The 18,304-nt window shown below is 41.2% G+C and overlaps 1 protein-coding gene across 1 annotated transcript in view; it reads right to left on the bottom strand.

Moving 5' to 3' along the window:
* LOC108673392 (sericin 1) overlaps positions 1 to 14,322 on the bottom strand; it is a 94,734-nt gene extending 80,412 nt beyond the window's left edge. The window contains exon 1 of the mRNA XM_018161213.2: positions 14,116 to 14,322. The gene's annotated coding sequence lies outside the window, so the exon portion shown is untranslated. The remainder of the gene's footprint in view (positions 1 to 14,115) is intronic.
* Between the last annotated feature and the right edge of the window lie 3,982 nt (positions 14,323 to 18,304).

Raw genomic sequence — 18,304 nt, 5'->3', positions numbered from 1 at the left:
CGAATATTTAGAAACTGCGTACTAATTTGCATTTCATCAGCGACTGGCTTGGCAAATATATTCCTTCAATCAATCCTTAATATAATATATAATTAAGTATTGCTATTTCGACTACGTGTCACGCGCGTTCGACCAAATTCCTGGTCGCCTTGGCACACAGCGCGCAAGGAAACATTCCAAGTTAAACATAAGCAACCGAACCTGTCGTAGTCCCATGCACGCGGTGCAGGGAACCGCAGGCCGAGAACAGGGACGTTCGATGACAGCAAAAACTCAAAGAATTACACAAAACACTAACTACAAATCGCTAGACTAGAAGCTGCTTCACGTTTGTTACGAACATCACGGAACTTTCTAACAACTGGCAGTTACTTTCCGGTACGGGAGTTGAAAACATTGATAAATGTATTTCAGATCACAGTGGTTATGGAAAACACGATCATTATGGAAACTGAGATATAAATTATTATTAATTATATCACCATTAATTATAATTGTATCAAATATTATACTAACATCAGAGAAAATACGACCCATTCAGAACAAATACGATTCCAATATCAAGCGTGAGCTGATAAGTGGGGCGAGTTCGCCACACGTGGGGTGGGAGGCAGCACATGCCACAAGCCCCACAGCACGAGGGAGTGCCAACGGTGAAAGGCATCACAGGTTCCCGCCGCGTGCTGGCGCTACGAAGCGAGAAGCAAAAAAAAAGATCGAACAAGAGAAGCGTCGCGTGAAGTGAGCTGCTCTCTAGCGTGCGTACGCTCACGGCTTACGGGAATGCTACATCAGCGGGCATAGCTGATTCCTCTTCGGGTTGCTATATTCCAGCCAAAGCAATCGCGATCAATTACTTCATTGAAAGTTATCTGTCCTGAAGGAATTGCGAAAAAAATGGAACTGTTGGATATTATTTTTAAGGACACGTGTAAAAAGTGAACTATTAAATGCTTAAGGAAATTGAGAGTAATTGTAAGAAAATCTAAGATTTAGACAATACTAAAAGCTTACTAAATTAAGTTTTTTATCGCCTTGTACTCTTTCACAATTGCTCTATCTTCAATATTGCTTTCAATTGCGAATTGCACAAATTTACAAATTATTGTTGCACGATTGAATTCAGTCAAATGCACGTTTTTTTCGACTGCCGGCTGCTGTATGTGGAATCGAAAAATGCTACCTTGTCAAGTCACGTTCTAGTCAAGAGTTATTTCGCAAGCTTCGTATAGGTGAGTGAATGGAACACCATAAATCAACGGTCTCCGGATCTGGAAAACATTTAATTTTACGATAATGATCGTGCTAACTATATTTATGTGACTAGTTCATTAGGAAGAATTTTCATAGTTTTAATATAATAATTAAATTAAAGGTGGTGTTAATATTTTTCAACTAATATTTACATACTGGAACAGGATATAACAAGATATATAAATCCAGTGAGATCACTGCTCCGGCTGTCGCAGTTACGCAGGCAGGTCTCACCGCTCCGGCTGACGCAGTTACGCAGGCAGGTCTCACTGCTCCTGCTGACGCAGTTACGCAGGCAGGTCTCACTGCTCCTGCTGACGCAGTTACGCAGTTGCCCAGTTATGTCTGACTGCGCTATGTTCAGACACGACTGAGGTGGCCAAATGACGGTAGCAACGCCACGGATTGGCAGTGAAGCTCGCTATAAATCTTCTTTAATTCCTGGTTGCGAAGGTAGGTCCGTAGGCTGCTTTTCCTCCCGCTGGGTCGCATCTCTGGATCGAACTTGCGATCCTAAGATGAAATCTCATATTTATGAGGACTGAGACGAGATTCCTTCGTCGAATAAACTTAAATGAACATTTGACATGTGATTTGGGTGGGTGTATTAATAAGGCGGACGGTAGTCTAAACTAACTTTCATTGATAAACTGATCATAAAGACCAACACGAGATTAACACAACTGAATTTATTCTAAGCTTACGATTTATTCTGAAGTACTTGAAAGATCCTTATTACTTAGCGTGAAGTTCGTCAGTGTTAGAAAAGTGCAGCGTAGGATGTTGTAAGTATTCAGACCACGTAGCTAGCACGTATACACATGCGGCGTAGAAAGTCCGGTGTCGAGAACATGTATAGTCACCCCGCCCCGATGCTGCGGTACTCACAACCATTAACTATTAACTATTTTCACACATTTTAGCTCGTAACACTTTACCGTGAATGAATATAACTTAGCAATTTACTTGCCACCTTGAATGTCTAATGGTCCGATTTTACAGATTACTCTAAAGCAATCTGCTGTCAAATCAGCTGTTCGAAGAAAATTGAATTGAAGAATAAAAAGATTGGACTGCGCGTATGATAAAACTTCACTGCTAAAAAGCAAAAATTTTACTGGATAATTTGTCCACACGTATTTTCTCGACAAATTTCTCAAAGGGATATGCCATCAACATCTTTATTAGCTCGTGAAAGCAAAGCTGCAATAATTGGTCAGAGCGATCGAGATTCAGTAGTGGAGGGCCGACGGTACAATTTGTAGAACTTCTACATGAGCAAGAAGGTTATAACATGCATTTTGTCCCTATCGAGACTTAAATTGGATATAATAATGATGTTGATGCGGTTGTTTATAAAGTAAAAGTATGCGAGTGCTGGAGGATTTGCAAGGCCACATAACAATTAAAAGACCAAAAAACAATGAATTTTGAGCGAAACTAATGTGTAGGGTGTCATTTGCTATATGTAACAGCGGGGTACAACTGTTTACAAGCAATGCTTTATTATGGTTATATTATAAAATAACATGGAATGTTTACAGTCTCACTTGCAGCGTTGCTTTCCAACTGAACGACCCTGGATCTCGGGTTGACCGACATCCGCTCATTGCTGAGCGCCCGACGAGTGGCTGGCTGGCTTACTGGCTGGCTGGCTGGCTGATGTGCCATGAGAGACTGTAATGAAATGGCTGATGTGCCTGAAAGACTGATGCAGTGGCTGACTGGCTGGCTGATGNGCTGACTGGCGGGCTGATGTGCCATGAAAGACTGATGAAGTGGCTGACTGGATGGCGGATGTGGCGTGAAAGACTGATGAAGTGGCTGACTGGCTGGCTGATGTGCCTGAAAGACTGATGAAGTGGCTGACTGGCTGGCTGATGTGGCGTGAAAGACTAATGAAGTGGCTGACTGGCTGGCTGCTGTGCCTGAAAGACTGTGATGAAGTGGCTGACTTGCTGGCTGATGTGGCGTGAAAGACTGATGAAGTGGCTGACTGGCTGGCTGATGAGCCTGAAAGACTGATGAAGTGGCTGACTTGCTGGCTGATGTGCCTGAAAGACTGTGATGAAGTGGCTGACTGGCCGGCTGATGTGGCGTGAAAGACTGATAAAGTGGCTGACTGGCTGGCTGATGTGCCTGAAAGACTGTGATGAAGTGGCTGACTGGCTGGCTGATGTGGCATGAAAGACTGTGTAATGATATGGCTGATGTGAATGGAAGACTGTGATGAAGTGGCTGACTGGCTGGCTGATGTGGCATGAGAGACTGTAATGAAATGGCTTATGTGCCTGGAGATAGGATGAAATGGCTGACTGGTAAGCTGACGTGCCTGACTAAGGCGGCTAGTTAGTTGATGTGTCAGAAATATAGCGGAAGAAGTGGCTAACTGGCTGGCGATATGATGAGGTTAGGAGACTGTTGTTCTATTGCCGACTACTGGCTATCTTGTTGGAGTTGTCCCTGAATCACCGTTTGTTGAAGTGGCTGACTGACGGCCGTGAAGGCTGTAGGCGCAGGAAGGTTATAGAGGACGGGTTTTTGCTCTAAAACTGGGCAATGCAGTGCTCAGCTTCGATGAAAGATCAAATCATCGTCCAACATTGAAGATGCTTTGTGAAGCTCGACAGATCAGTTTCGTGGCACTCGTTGCAAAATAAAGAACGAATATAGGAAAAAACATGCATTATTATGCCATATATCACTGTCAGAATTAGTAAGTACACATTTTAAATTATCAATGCGAACCAAGCGAATCAGGTAATGTGGAACCCTACCATACGAACGTCAACTCTTAGGATCAATTCGACGTATGAAAAATAGGCTCCGCCGTACGACCCCGGGTATTGCAAAAAAAATATAACTCAGTACTCACAGCAGTGAGTGACAGAGAGCGCATTTTCTCGTCGACGAAAACTTGAGGTCACGGACAGACGGACGGACAGACAGACAGACAGACGGACGGACGGACATGGCGAGCACAATAGTGCATTTTTTCCATAAATGAGAAAATGCGCTAAAAATACAAGGGATTGGCAGAAAAAATTTCGATATCCGTCGATGATGAGTTTTTATATTTGGCAAAAGCGTACAATCACCAAATAGAAGTACGATCTCCAATATCGTAGTTTATTTTCCACCTACTGTAAGTACAGTATAAATATGCGTAAATGAGCTGACTTTTGGGAAAGCCCGACAAGGGCCCGAGTCTTTCACATTAGTTTTAATATACAATATAGGAAGCCTTCTGGAGTGAACCGCATTACGAACAAGTTCCTGCACGAATCAAGTTCGTTGGTCAGGGTTCCACTGCAGCTGTTAAATGTAAAAGAAAATAGTATCATACTCATTTGAAATTGCAGATTCGATGGAAAGGTTTATACGGAATCGTATAAATAAACATTCAGTTAAAACAAACAAAAGTGCCACTCATGTAATAACGCCGGTAGCTAAGCAGTGTATTCGAGTAGTGATATTATAATATGGAAAATAATATATTATAAAGAAGGCAAGGCAAAACATATAATATAAAAAAGGAAAGATAAAACACATACAGCTATAGAAGAGAAACGAACTAGATCCCTCCAGCGTAGTATTAGTCTAGAATTCCTGCTGATTTAGAGGATTTTTACTTGAAGTACCGGTAGTGAAACCGAAATGATTTTGAAATCTGCAACGCAGGAGCAGCGCGTGCATTGCAGCAGTTGACCACCAGAGGCCGCTCTGGGTGTCGTATTTTTACGTGCGACTGGCACTCTTCACAACCACCAGTGATATGTGCGTATACATGCGCTGCGTATAGCGCCCCTGCCACACACTCTCGACGCGCACTTATCACTTCTCAAGTTGCTGTTTACGATGACCATCTACAACACACGGAGCCAGTTGTGGTGAACTTGTCTCTACCAGGAGTGGTGTTGACTGTGACAAACTCAACTGTAATAGATATTTCACATACTTTTACATGCAATTTAGAATTTTTAACTAGCAGTATCAATTGCACACGTATTTTGTTAGGATTCTCCAGTTAAAAGTGTGTGGCGAGTGTAGGTATCGGAGCTTTAATTTATAATTTTATTAATGGTGAATTTTTCTACAGTATAATTTCAAAAACATTGAATACCAGGGCTTTTCATTGACATTGAAATGTTAGAAGAGGAGATGATAACCCCAAACTACAACAAATTCAATCAACTAATCAACCGTTTAGCCAGACAGGCAAGAAGTGTGACCAGAAAGAACTGCTGGGCGACAATAACAAATTCATTGCACAACAGACATATAGTTGCTAGACCAGCGAAATACAACCGAACAGATAGTAAGTATATTGATGAAGTAGCAAGATCAGCAAAATAAGACTGCGCAAAAGAAGTAGAACACTGACCAGGCAAGCACAACACTTGTCCACTGCATCATAAAGCGTCTGGCATAGAGTAGTGATCAGCGACACAATGGCTATCGCCACAGGTTGAGGCAACAGAGGTAAACTGTGTGGCTCACACCACAAGCTGTGGCAGCAACGGTGAACTGTGTGGCTCACACCACAGGCTGTGGCGGCAGCAGTGACCTGTGTGGCTCACACCACAGTCTGTGGCAGCAACGGTGAACTGTGTGGCTCACACCACGGGCTGTGGCGGCAGCAGTGACCTGTGTGGCTCACACCAGGGGCTGTGGCAGCAACGGTGAACTGTGTGGCTCACACCACAGTCTGTGGCAGCAACGGTGAACTGTGTGGCTCACACCACGGGCTGTGGCGGCAGCAGTGAACTGTGTGGCTCACACCACAGTCTGTGGCAGCAACGGTGAACTGTGTGGCTCACACCACAGTCTGTGGCAGCAACGGTGAACTGTGTGGCTCACACCACAGGCTGTGGCAGCAGCAGTGACCTGTGTGGCTCACACCACAGGCTGTGGCAACAGCAGTGAACTGTGTGGCTCACACCAAAGGCTGTGGCAGCAGCAATGACCTGTGTGGCTCACACCACAGGCTAAACAAACATGAAATCTACCTTTGTAAACAAATGAAATAATTCCACCCTGCCAATAAAAGCCATTCCAACGACACCCGAGGTAGGCTACTCAGGAATACTCGCTGAATTTTAAATTTATCAACAAATTCGGAGTTAAAATTAAACACGCAGATAGCGAGCGTGTAACAAGGCTAAAATATTCTGAAGAGTTGATGACTTCAGCAATTTCTCTTGCAACTCTCTGCTCTATTTCGAGGCTAAACATTCCTGCCCAAGAAGCAGACGAAACTGAGCGAGGAGCACAAGTCTCGGCAATCGTCTCACTTTACAGCGAGTTGGTGCTTGCTACAGAAAATAGCATAATAATTTTGCAGAGCAAGACATTCACCAAACACAAACTTGGTATGCGTTATTACAGCGGAGAGAAACAGGTAAACTGAGGCATCAGAAATCAGAAAAATCAAGGCTAAAAAAGATGAATTGCAAAGGAAATAATAACAATTATACTCGTACCTATTGAGAGAATACATAACAGTTGCCGAATTATAGCTAATTCTTTCCCAAAGTTCATTGAGACTTTCAATGTTTCGCAAAAGCTCTGGAAGATAGCGATTTTTTCGAGACGATCCAAGCCATAAAATGGCGATAAATGTGGCATAATGCCCGGCTCTCAGCGCGCAACAATTGGCCCAAGGTAAATGCTGAAGATCACACTGGGCTGTGCTGGTTGCAGCGTACAAAAACTCACCGACGCAAGGGAATGTTACTTGGAAAATATCCTCTCGAAGGCCACGGGGCTGAGTGCCGCTCTGTGATGACGCTGGCGCCGCCACTAATTCCTTACAAGGTTTTCATAAAGCTGGTGGTTCTGAAAATGCAGCTCTTAACGGGAATTTAATGAATATTGGTGATGAAACCTACTCCCGACAACTGGAGTTCAATTAATAATACAAAGTCATGATTATTAATACAAAAAGTTTCATAATAGCATAATATCATGCGAAATTAAAAAAAATCATCTTCACGGACAAACATCATGTGCATTTGAAAATCCACAATCTGGATTTAGTGAAATTTTAAGGTTTTCGAAATTAATGCTAATAAATATATACTTAATGCGATCAAAAACTCAGCTGTGAAAGAAATTTTATTTTTTGTTGACACGCTCGTTGATGACTCAACGCTGAGATGAACTTGACACAAATCAGACCTCCTTCATATATGACGCAGGATTGACGCAGATGGGTTCAAATCGACACAAGTCGTGACAAACTTTGGCCAAAAACCTTCTTTGAAATTACACGTGACGAGGATACAGCAGAAATGATGTCTTAATCATGTATGTGAGTCGGATAAGGTTGATTCAATCAATTCACAAGCGGAAAAAATATATTAATATTAATTATTAATTGGAATGAAAGCATTTTTACCAATCATAATAAAATATCAAATTTTTGTCCCATGAAAGATTGAATGTAACACTTTATTATTCGTTTACATTATAATTCTTTTCCCACCCCCATAGAGCCCTGCCGATGTTGCTGCCCTCAGCTGCTGCAAAATTGAACGCAAGAAGAGTCGCTCGTCTGCGTCGTGCGTGGTGTCTGCGTCGTGCGTGGTGCCTGCGTCGTGCGTGGTGCCTGCGTCGTGCGTGGTGCCTGCGTCGTGCGTGGTGCCTGCGTCGTGCGTGGTGCCTGCGTCGTGCGTGATGCCTGCGTCGTGCATTGCAGAGGCAAGCTTGCGTCGTTCACACTATAAATGCCTGCAATCTACACGCGTCGTGAAAGCGACGTGCACAAGTTTTGCTGTCAACATGCATGCGGTGCGCATAATTCCTACGCAGTGCCTGCATCGTGCACTTATGAACCGTGCGCTGTACATGCGTCGCGCACACGGCACTGAGGTGGCGGCCTCGGCAACTGCGCAGCTCATCTGCGCATCATGCGCGGCTGCGTTTGACACGCAATTCTCGATTTCAAAATCTCTCGTTATAATTAATCTATCCGAATTTAATTTAGTTGTGAGAGATGAAGTTCATATTTGCAATAAAGAAACAACATAATACAAGCCAAAGTGTTGTGATAAATATTCTCAACTTTTGATGGAATAATTGTATCATCCAATGATCGGTGTGCATTCAAGTTCACAAAAAAAACATAGTTTAGTTGGGAAAATCACATGAAAACACGGCAGCGGTCACTGAAAAATTCAAGGGAACAAAAAGCAGAATTGAGCAGTCAGGATCTATGTAATCCGGCTGAATAAATTGAAGGTCACCCAGGCTACGCGCCGCAACAGCACAGAAGTTATATATTAAAATTGATAAACTAAAACAGCTAACGAATAAACGTTCATATTAAGGATAAATTTGACCCGGAGCGTGCAAAAACATGTTAATTCAATTTAAATAAATTTTTGGCTAACAACATAAAAATGCATAGTAAATAAGATGGCAGAAAATCAGAGCTGCAGGCACGATAGGCGGCCGAAATTTTCAAGTTCCCTTGAGACCGAACAACGAAGGCCGCCTGCCCTGTTGAAGGCAGCTCTTCATTCTTCTTCTCTCTCATTATACGTTTGGCTTCCTAGCACCTTTCTTCAGTTCAACATTTTTCTCTTATCCTCTTTTATGGAGGAGGAAAATGTCTCTTTCCTTCTCTTGTTTCTTTGCTCTCCCAGTGCGCGAATGGCTGCCAATATTAATAAACATTGGCTACGTGTAGTGACATTAATGCTGACATGTGTGAAGGAGAAATTCATCCTCTTGATAACAGTGATGTTCAGGCGACGTGTGGCCGATGATACGCCGAAGATAATCTTGCACAGTTGATCTTCAACGAGGAAGCGTCAGGCGAGTCTCGAACATCCTTGAGCTAAGTTCACAGGCGCGACCTTGAGATTCTTCAGCAAATTATTTTGCATTAAAAAATTACTCAAAAAAATTAGCAGTCTAGGTAAATGAAAATGATAATCTTTGTTTTATATTAGCAAAGGCTTACATTTGCAAGGCCGATTATCATTCAGAAATACAAAAACCACTGCAAGTTAAGGCAACGCGACATAACGGCTGGAGCATGCAGTGTTCTTGTATGTTAAAATCACATTCGTGAGAACAAGCTCCATCTCCCATTGAGAAAAATTTGAAATTGCCTATACATGTCTATATAGTTTAACTCATACTGTTTCAAACATCAAAATAATTTCAGAAGTCGAATAGCTACGTTGAGAGTTGCTTAAAACTCACTGAGTGAGTTAAAAGGCAGAAAATCAAATGAAAATGCTGATATACGAATCACAGAGGACTTTGATGGGTATTGTGCAGATTTACAGCTGCAGCATACTTCCGAAAAATTATTGCAAGGCAATCAAGAAATTTACCTCACTAATAAAAATCATACATTTCAACAGATTCTCGAGCGAGTTCCCTTCTCATGTATATTAGTGGAGTTAATTATAAGTTTGAAGCAGTTTTTGCAACGGTCATTGAAATTCTTCATTTCCATGATGATTACGTTTTTCTGCCGTTTTCGCGCTGTGTTCTTCTTCCAACACGAATGAATATATCATTTAATTTTGGAAACCTTTTCTGCATACTGCTAAAAATTGAAGAGATGACAAAAAATTTAGTCTTAATGTCTAGTTTTCGCTAATATCCCTCGATTGAACAATTGAATAAAATTCATTTGAATTTAATCTAAATCGAATATCTTGACGCATCTGCAGACCCCAGTCATGTTCTGTAAACACGATGCTGAGATAATTGATGTCTCTTCGCTGATGTCGTCATTAAATATATTTCCCATCCGTTAAATGTATCTCGATCTTCCAGCAACACAGGGAACTGTAAATCACGTCACAATAATCACGGAACTTTTAACTGTTCGATTGTTTTACATCCATGCATCCGAAATGCTAAACAGCAAGCAGCGGCAAAAATTTTCCGCGCAGTTTACAAAAGATCAAAGATCAGATATTTGAAGCGCTGGCGGCACTTATTGATCGTGAGTGAAGTTGTTGAATAACGAAAGCGAACACCGGCGCTGCCAAACCCATCAGACATCAACAAAGGCTTCTTCTCATCAAATTGGTACATAGGAAGAGCAGGCAGATAATGCAGAAATGATCGCCGTTAGTAATTGGAACGTTTGTTTCCAGTTAGCTCAAATATTTATCGGCGAAAAATTTTCGTTAATTCACTAGCAAGAGATTATCGCACTTGTGCATTATCAGAAAAAACTGTTGGTTTATACTTATTTGAAGCTGACCCAAAAAATTGGAGCTGACCCACGGTAAGTTGAGTATGAGTGGCAGGCAAGTTTAGGTAAGAAATTTCACAGGTCGTAATCGACTTTACAGAAAAGAAAGTATACATCCGTTTGCCTCAAGAAAAGGTGAATAAGCATTTCGGCGAACATTTTTCGGTAATAGAAAAAATTCCATTTATTTAATCCTACGCAAATTATAATGGTCCGGGATACTTTTCAGAACTATAACATAACTCCATTGTACAAATATCAGGTGGACCAAGGATTAACAAAATGGAGAGGGAGATATCAAACCCAGTCAACATCCGCGGGCAGTCAAATGTTAAAATCCTTTTCATGATTTGCCATTCATGCTAGTGAGTTCACCAGCACGTCGTATGCACCTGATGCTAATCGGCAAATCTCAAATCCTATGGACACGAAATAGAAAAGGGACTTCGGAAGAGACTAGCCAAAGATGCAGAGAATACTTCAGAATGAAATAGAAACTACATTTGTCTCTTGATCGGTGCCTGTTTTAAGATCCATGTCCACATACAAATTACATCGACAAATTTATCGAAATGCTTGGCGAAACAATACATTCAGAGAGACGTGTGACGTGTCACAGTGTTCCGATTAAATTATTGAATAATTTCACAAAGGAGTATTCTCGGTGGATCTATTGGGTATCAAATCTAACAATATATTTGAGCAGCATTTGGCACACGCGCAAGTTCGATGAACGGCAGGTGCGACAATTACGATGTGATTACGGATGTGGAGCGAGCGGATGGCGGTTAGAGTGGCGAGATTACTTCAAAATTTGAACATTCAAAAAAATTGAAAAGGATAAGAAAAATTATCCGGGTATTGAAACAGAAACTCATAATTTCAAGCAATAAAATTATATCTGCAAGAAAATAATTTATAAGATGAAATGAATAACACCACCGAGAATATTATAAGTTTTAAAGCCAAGGAGCAGAAATGACATGCGTGATATCACTGCTGGAAAGTGAGATATTACTGTTTTGTTGTTACATGATGGGAACTGGGAAGAGCAAGAGACGGGGTAGCCGAGCTAGCCGTTGCCTGCCTTGCCAGCAACACAGGATACTTCAATTAATCTGAGAGCTGAACTGTGAAGCCAATCGATGGACGATCGAGTGTTCCATAGGCAGTCAACCGCTCAGTAAAGGTTAGACGCAGGATGAAGAGCCGGTGCCGGCATGGAAAAACTTTTGCAGCTCATCATTGTTATCAGTATTACGATGATCATTTTCATTCCTTTGCATGTGGTCACATGCGTATAAATGCGTATAAATAACACTAGTAGTCAATTAGTCATAACGATGGTGCTAATCCCTCAGATCAAAATTTAAGAAAATCACTCCGAATAAAATTGGCATCAATTCATTGAAAAGCTCGTCTCGCTTCTGAATACATGCAATCGTCAATAATAGCATTCTCAGAGAAAACCTCCAACAACGTCCATCGTAATTCGCCAGTAATTGGAGTAATTAATCTTTTCAGAACGCTAAAACAAGTCAGCGTTTTCCACTTAACCAAGGAGGCAAAAACGTAGCTCTCATCACACAGGACACGAAAAAAGTGTCACCAAAATCAAGCATCTATCAGCAAAAAAAGTGATGACTAATTTAGACATTTTTCGTCGCGCCACCGTAGACGAGAGTACATTTATGGTCTATAATCAATAAACTATTGTCAGAGTTAATTGATACCAATTAGTTGGATTGATTCTAAAAGCAGTTACAAATTTTCGTCCAAAATTGAGTTTCAACGGGTGCAACAGCACGATCCGGTCAGCAACAAGACGCATATCGTCAGTTGAATTCGATCATCTTTTGAGTAGTTAATTGTCACGTGTCAATGAATCTGCGCTGTAGTGCGTATCCCCGTTAGGTCTCCCAGCCTTTGTCATCAGCAACATCACGGCCTTAAATAAGGTGACTTTAGATGCATCACTTTGGGTCTTGCTTTGCGTTAATTTATTTTTGTCATTTTCTACTCAACATTGACACGTTCAACTGGTTAACCGAGTGTTATTCTCGTTACTTGTCTAGCATATCCTAAAAGCATCCAAAATAACAATTCGTTTCACGATATAAAATAATAATTTAACTAAGTAATTAAGAGGTAAATCACCATAAATACCGTCTATCAAATGAAAGACCCAATTTGCCTCAATTAACTAGAGGTTACAGCGTGCTGCCAGCCACCATCACGAGGTGTGATGATGGCAGAGCTTCATAGTGAAGACATTAAGGCTTACATGGACGCAACACGCATGCAAGGGGCAACCTGAACGTGAATTATGACATCTACCACAACTAATAGGATAATAAAATAACAACTAAATAAGAACTTAATAATAATATAACTACCATAACATGCAAGATCGTCATTTTGAGCATTAGTATTTAGTCGCCGTTATACAGATCGAGTTCAAGTTTCAATGCAGTATCAATACCCCTCGTTCGATTTATATTTAAAACTCCTGATCAACAAGTCTTGGCTAATAAAAAAATCATTACAAACCTTCGCATTTCATCGTTATTATGTGTACGTTTCACATGAATTGATTGCCAATTCCAAAGAAAGACTTCGTATTACTGACGCTCAAGCATGTGATCGTTGTTTAAATTGCGATCATCGTACAACCTGCGATCATTGGGCAAATTTTGAAAATCATCCAACTGGCGGTAATCGTTTAACTTGCAATAATCGTGCAACTTGCTATCTCGCTTAGTGCAATCGTTCAGTAACTTGCAGCCATTATAAAACTGGCGATCATCGTATAATCTGGTATCACCACATAACTTGAAGTTATCCACATTACTTTCTATGGTCATGGTTTGATCAGTCATTTGCCTCATGCCTGTACGTGTCGCAGGCAGCAAGAGGACGCGTCAGCGCGACGCCGGCACGCGCGGCGGCCGCCTGACTGGGCGGAAGCATCTGGCGAGTTGGGCGCGCGAGGAGCAGGTGGCGGTCGCCCGCTGCTGCGCGCGGCAGGCGGGTAGTCGACAACTCGCAGATGCCACGCACAAACTAGCCTAGTCCCAGTTGCACCGAATAGGACAGACAAGGAGGCTAACTTACATCAAAAACGAGAGAGGAAAATTGACAAATTGTCGGATAGGAGACGGCAAACAGTACCACATTACCCACATGCATTACATAGGAATAGGTTGGTATAACTTTTACAGTCGCACAGGAACACGGTCGCAAAATCCAATCTGGAAAATTCGGCGCAATTTTCAGAATTATGCGGAAATAAATTATAGTTTTACTCAATTTTTGCACTGAATATTAGAAAATGAGTTATTGGCATGGCTAAAATTGTCCATACGGACGAAGTCGCTCATGCACGGATGACTTCATCCCTATTTTACACTTTTGGCGCAAAACGAATCCGCATGAAGGCATGATGATGATAGGCTAGAAGCAAATTTTATCAAATTATTTAATTTCTACTAACGCAAAACGATCAAATCTACAGTGGTAAATCTCACACATACTCCATGCAGGCATCCACAGTGTAAATAAAATGAATTTTTATATAATAAACCATTTTAGAAAGAACAAAAATGAAGAGAAAACAAAAAATAGCGATTACTCACCACAATATGATCCGAAGTTCCATTTGATATTCTGATGCGTCGTTGCTGTCCAGTCCTAATATCCTCGTAACTATGCAGAAGACATCATTCATATGATTTTATCAAGCTGATATATGATGGCATCAACAATCCTATTAGACTAAGAGGAATGGCACCAACTTTCACACACACAAGCGAACTTTTGTTCACTGACAATTTTATGTCCACCCGAGCAATTCTAAAACGCGGATGGTCTTGTACAATAATTTGGAAATGGAAATGTAATTCATGGACTCTGTCACTGCCGAAAACAAATACTGGCAAGTTCATTATAGTGAAATTGAATAAGTAATCAATAAAACACCATTTATAAACGATAGCGGTGCCATTTTTTCACTTCTTATTATGAACCTTCAATGCGAAAACATGTTAAAGAATTTTATTGGCTGCGATCACAAAACTTTCGGCTTAAGTTGCTCTGAATGAATTACACATTTGAAAGGTTTAAGCAATTGCCAGAGTTTAAAAAATATTTTTTTAAGTTTAAATATTTGTAATTGGTGGTTTAAATGAATGAAAGTTGCAGGTAATGCTGCCCTAACAAAGAAGTGTTGATGACAAAAGGGCTTTTGATTAGCGAGCTTGTGCTTATCGGCGAGGCTTATCAGTCCGTATCGCGTGGGGTCTGTTCTGTTACCTTCAATCTATCAGTAAAACTAAACATGCGTCACAGAGACTTTTATGGAAATACAAGTCTACAATAATCCTTGGACATGATTCATTCAACATTCCAGGTATGGTAAACAGAATCGATAACGAAAGAAGCAAGTCACTGGTCGGAGTGAACCTGCACTGACCGAGTCATCCGGCGCACGGACAGGTATCCGCGATTAGGTTTAGTTGTGAACTGAACTGGTGGTTGGTTCACGTATTTCCGATCCGACTATCGTTTCTCCGGTTTATGCCCGAGAACAATGAAAATTAAAATGTGCGAACGTTGCATTAAATGTTCTTTCACTTAAAGTACTGTTCTCACTTGCTGCTTGTATTTGACAGTTATTTATGTTATTTTGTGTCACGAAATATTCTTTTATGCTACTCAGGCAACTTTTTTTTTTTCGTTGCAAGTAGTTTGTGCCCATAGACGGTAGTTTTATTCCAATTCAGTCGAGTAATTGCGGATAACATACAGAATATACCTACAAGTTAGATGCGTATGTTACTGATGCGAATTAATTGCGTATATTACTTGCGAGAATAAGTAGAAACATTTTAAGATTTAATTTTGAGATTACTTCGACAGTTTACATTTCTTGCGAAGATAAGTAAGTAAACAACAAGAATAGATTATTTTCTTAGATTTCTTGCCCGCAACTTTCTGGCACAGGTAAATTGCGAATATTTCCTACGAAGAACGCTTGTGCAGATCACATACCTCATCACGGATAAACAACAACGCATATCCAGAATTGATGCTCTTCTAATGATAGAAGAAGAATGATTGAAAAAATAATAGCGAGTATATAAAATTTGCGATGAAGACGAGTGATAAAAAACGAATAAACATGCCAATCCTAGTACAGAAAAAGTACAGCCTGGTTATTGTACGAGAGCAGCTTCATAGTTCAGCACCAGAAATGTACGCTGCACAGCGCGATTGCGGCGAAAGTTCAGCATGAGTTCAGCACGAGTTTAGCATGAGTTTAGCACTATTGCAGAATGAGTTCTGCACGAGTTTAGCATGAGTTTAGCACTAGCAGCATGAGTTTAGCACTATTGCAGCATGAGTTTAGTTAACGGGTGCTGGAATGAATCGATCCTTTAGATTCAGCTCTCCCATGCCATGGCGTGTGCCACGACAATGCAATGGCAGCGCGTGCACTCGTTAGCCACGGCTATTGCCGTTAAACTTGCCTGCCTCTTCCCGGTAACTTGCCTGCCACTTCGCGGTAACTTGCCTGCCACTTCGCGGTAACTTGCCTGCCACTTCGCGGTAACTTGCCTGCCACTTCGCGGTAACTTGCCTGCCACTTCGCAGTAACTTGCCTGCCACTTCGCGGTAACTTGCCTGCCACTTCGCGGTAACTTGCCTGCCACTTCGCGGTAACTTGCCTGCCACTTCGCGGCAACTTGCCTGCCACTTCGTGGTAAATTGTATGCCACTTCATGGCAATTTGCCTGCCACTCTGCGGCTACTAATGTGCCTATACGCAACAACTTGCCTGACATTTCGCGGCTACGGCGGATAAGTGAAACACGGAATGCGTCGTGCACAGATCAATTCTTCTTCTATTGACAAACGTAACATTTTCTATATAACAGATGAATAGTAGACCTCTGCGATCTTAGAACTGGACGATCACAACTTCACAAGTCTATATATTTTAAATCATAAAGGTTTTGTGCGTGTACCATTATAAGCGTGTAAGATTTTATGCTTCTCGTACGTATATAGGCAATTGTAATTCTTGACTTTTATTCCTATAACCAAGAAAGGTTTGATTCTGATGGCCAATCAATACAACGATCGTGCAGTACAGAACTGAAACTCTCAAACCCAAATTTTGGCTTCCATTTTTGTTTGGGGCCTTCCTTAATTCTTGTTAGTAGCCTGTTGACGGCCTCCTTTCTTGATGGTAGCCTCATGTTCTTCTGTTAAGAATTGGTTCTTTTTCCTTTACCTTTTAATTTTTTTACCCGGCTGAGCCCAAATAGGTGGAAGTTTTAGCATTGTTCGAGCATACAGTTGGAAGTGATGAGAGATGAGTTTTCTATCTAAAACCTAAGATACAATTTTATTGGATTCGAATACGTCTAATATTTCAAGTCTGCTACATTGGAATGTCATGCGGGATATTGAGGCAGCATAAAGCTGGCCGCGGATCCAGCGCCTCTGTTTTTTATCACGGATATTCCCGCGCGCGCGTATCGCAGCTGGTGTGTCGTCCCAGCCATACATTCCAGTCTCTCATTCCAGTCGCTCATTCCCAGGCGTGGTATTCCAAAGGCTGGAACACCTGCCTCATTTGCATGCCACGGTCGCCCTATAAACACAGACGATGCAGCTTTGGAGCACACGACGAAACTTCACTACTGGAGATGAAACTTTTAAAACAGGTGACGCAATTATTACACAAACTTTCAAGATGGGGACAAGAATTTACTGTAGATGGCGCGACATTATTAAAGGCGAGTCTATTTTTAAAGCAGGACAAGGAACTTCAAAACAGATGATGTAACTTTGTAAGAAAGGCGCAACTATAAAAATGAGCCTCGATTATTTATGACAGCTGAAATTTTTTGAAAATTGGAAGCGTTTTTTTGACACACGACTCTAATTTTTTTAACAATTATTGACGGTGATATATAAATAATGAAGAACAATGGGGTGCAATTGCAGGTGCAAAAAGTTTTGAGGCCAGCAGGTTCAGAACGAACTAGTGGCGTTCCTTAATTATTGTCGTTCCCGGCATCGGTATAAACTGAACTAAAAAACAGGCTGCTCAGAGCAGAGCACGCTCTTGCATTTTATTCTAAATGCATTCACTCGAGATTCGTGTGCCGAGTCTGAGGAAATAGCTTTATAATCCAGCTCGAAACGCCTGAGGTGAGACGCAAAAAGAATTCATAAATCATTATTGAATCGGTAGCACTAGTATGTCACTGGTAAACGAATCCCCGAGCTATTTTCACGGCCTATGAAACATTCTAACACCCGGATCGATGATGTTAATTATTCGCATTAAAACTATTTGATCAATCATTAAATCTTAACAACCCTTGAATGGTAAAATTGAATCATCATTAAAATATTTTAAAGACTGAAATATATCACTATAAAAAGGAACTTCAATGTCTAACGAGTTCAACAACTCTGTTCCGTATGATTCAGTCTGTCATTGATCAAAAAATACGACAAAACATCGAGGAATGTTTGAAGTCAGACTGGAGGAAATTTGGGAGGCAAGTAAGGTGTCGCGGCGCGTGTCTACTTATTGCTTGCGAGGTCACATGGAGACTTGGTGACTGAATACCGCATTTATAATTACCTTATCTTCACAATATATGTCTTTCTCTTAGTTTTGATTGAATAAAATACGTTATTAAATGAAGGGAACGAGAGCGCGCGTTTATCGTTCGTGAGTGACATATAAGTAAATCGCTTGCGGATGAAGACTTCAATTAAGACTCACGTCTGCTCCGCACTTCG

The sequence above is a fragment of the Hyalella azteca genome, unplaced genomic scaffold (genome assembly GCF_000764305.2).
Source record: "Hyalella azteca isolate HAZT.00-mixed unplaced genomic scaffold, Hazt_2.0.2 contig10287, whole genome shotgun sequence".
Taxonomy (NCBI): domain Eukaryota; kingdom Metazoa; phylum Arthropoda; class Malacostraca; order Amphipoda; family Hyalellidae; genus Hyalella; species Hyalella azteca.
This window is presented reverse-complemented; position numbering and strand designations above follow the sequence as displayed.